The following is a 2500-nucleotide window of genomic DNA, read 5'->3' as shown; positions in this document are numbered from 1 at the left end:
ATTCAATTCAATGTTTATGCACACACACGGTCTCTCTCTCTCTCTCTCTCTCTCTCTCTCTCTCTCTCGACCGAAAGAAAAAATGTCGGGGTGACCCTTAAAGTAAAAAAATAGAACTGCTTCTTGGAGGATGGAAGGTTATATGTCATGGAAAAACATAAGCAGGTAGCGAGTTCTAAATCTTGATAAAATATAAAATATCAGAGGAGTACAGAATACCATGAAAATTTTTAAATCGTTTCAGTTTTCTTTTGTTCGTATGAAATATGAGAAGACCGTAATATAATGTTTTCAAAGCTAACTTCAGGACTAACAAATAAGATAATGTGAAAATTAGGATGATCAACTTTAAAGGCAATTCTATCTTTATTTTCGATAATTTTTTTTTATAAAACTTCGACGATAATACATGTATCGTATCATCATAATGTTGTTACAAAGACTTGCTTGACAATTTATGGAGTTCTTCGGGGAGGGAGAGAGAGAGAGAGAGAGAGAGAGAGAGAGAGAGAGACTTCCTTCAGATTTATTATTGATAACGGCAATGATACAAAAACAACTCAAAGTTTTCCCACAGATAAACAATGAACTCTGAATTTTATAAAACCATATCCATATAAATGTATGAACATGTAAAACAGAACAGCAAAAATCACTCTCTGAAAGAGTTATTCTTTGCAATATTCCACTTTGATTCTTTGTGTACAATTACTGGATTATTTCGAAACACTACGGTAGTAATATAAAATTACATACATCAAATGAAAGCTCAAGAGAATGAGTTAAAAGTTAGCCATAAAATCCATTATTTTGCCATAAAAACATCTGCCAAAAAGTCAGATTTTCTCAATTCATTAAAAAAAATGAATAAAATTACTTTCAAATATATATTTTGATGTAATTATATCAGCTAGTGCGTGTTTAAACGTTATATTTCTTTTTTCAAATCTTAAGTCGAAACTTTCTCAGCAACATTTGCTTGATTAAGATTTATTGTCTTGTTTTAGTGTCCGAATATTCATTTTGCTGTAAGTTTCATAGCTGAATAATTCTCATTTATCGCAGTATACAAAAAACTAAAATAATAAAAATAAATGGTTAAAATCACAATTGTATTTTTGGCCAGAAATAAAAGATTTAGATGCTATACTGCAAAATTTATTAACTACAATAAAGTAATAGAGATTTACATATATTTTTTGGCAGCTTGGTAACTCGTAGTCAATTATCCTTCCCCAAGATTAGTAATATTAAAGCCAGAGTCATCTTTAATGGCAAGGATACAATATTTGTCAGTGAAAAATGGTTTCGCGTATTGCAACGCTAATCATTCTCAAGCATAAGATCGATTCGTGACTAAGGTTAGTTTTACCTTCAACTATAGTTGCACTTATTCATCATTACTTGAACAAATAATGTCCATTTCATACCTGCAATATCATAAGCATGATGCAATTGCAGAATTATTCAAGTTTCACTGTTATTCTTAACACCATGGACACAGATGTAATACCATTTACAATAGTGATGTTAATGCTGATGATGATAAAATTTTCAATAATAATTAATGATAATTTTCAAGTGCAAGTTTAAATCTAAGTTTAGGCAACTTTAATATTCAATTTCTGCTTATGGTTCAGTTTCAGTCAAACAAAATATATCCAAAATGATGAGTTGCTAAAAACTTGTTTCCACCCAAGCAGAATATATAAAATATCTGTCGCCTAAAACTCGATTTCAAAATATGGGATAATTCCTGTTACTAACATTGTATAATCAGATCCATTTACAAAAAAACTTCATCATTTTGTAACTTACAGACACAAAAACAATTGAACCTTTAGATACGCCAGTAGAACGTCCCATTCATAACCAAAAAAGTCGTGAAATCCCGAATCACAGAAATTTCAACGTGATTTCCAAATGCCGTCATGATCATTTAGCAATATGTAGGATGCCAGAAAATCTCAAATCAATCATTCAGCAATATGTAGGCGGATCAAATTGCCTAATCCTAATGAAAAATTGCACAGTTCTCGAATCCACCCACCCAGATTCATATCCTTTCATTATGACACGGTCTCGAATCTGCTCCACCCACCTGTCTTCCGATATGCAAAAAATATTTCAAATCTATTTCCCTGCGGTAGAAACCTACTCACCCGTAGTTCTGCCTTTCCCTTTATAATAAGGCCCATTTCTTACTATATTGCTGTAAGTAATTATTAAGACAATTTCAGAGCCTCTACGAGAGCTGGAATACATCTGGTCGGATGTGATGCTCTGAATTTAAAGGCTGCGAAAGTTACTATATTTATGTCTGATGGTCGTATGAGAGAGAGAGAGAGAGAGAGAGAGAGAGAGAGAGCGCGCAATGACACATACCTATTTTTGTTCAAATCTTTTCCTACTCTGTATTTTGATGACAAATGAATTATGATATATATATATATATATTATATATATATATATATATATATACATATATGTATATATATAA

At 31.5% G+C, this 2500-nt stretch overlaps 1 protein-coding gene across 7 annotated transcripts in view; it reads right to left on the bottom strand.

Annotated features, from left to right (window-relative positions):
* The window catches only part of LOC137627799 (myosin-IIIb-like), a 205067-nt gene that overhangs the window by 96618 nt on the left and 105949 nt on the right, over positions 1 to 2500 (bottom strand). The window lies entirely within an intron of this gene.

The sequence above is a fragment of the Palaemon carinicauda genome, chromosome 35, assembly GCF_036898095.1.
Source record: "Palaemon carinicauda isolate YSFRI2023 chromosome 35, ASM3689809v2, whole genome shotgun sequence".
NCBI lineage: Eukaryota > Metazoa > Arthropoda > Malacostraca > Decapoda > Palaemonidae > Palaemon > Palaemon carinicauda.
The sequence above is the reverse complement of the archived record's forward strand: the minus strand, read 5'-3'. Positions and strand labels throughout refer to the sequence as shown.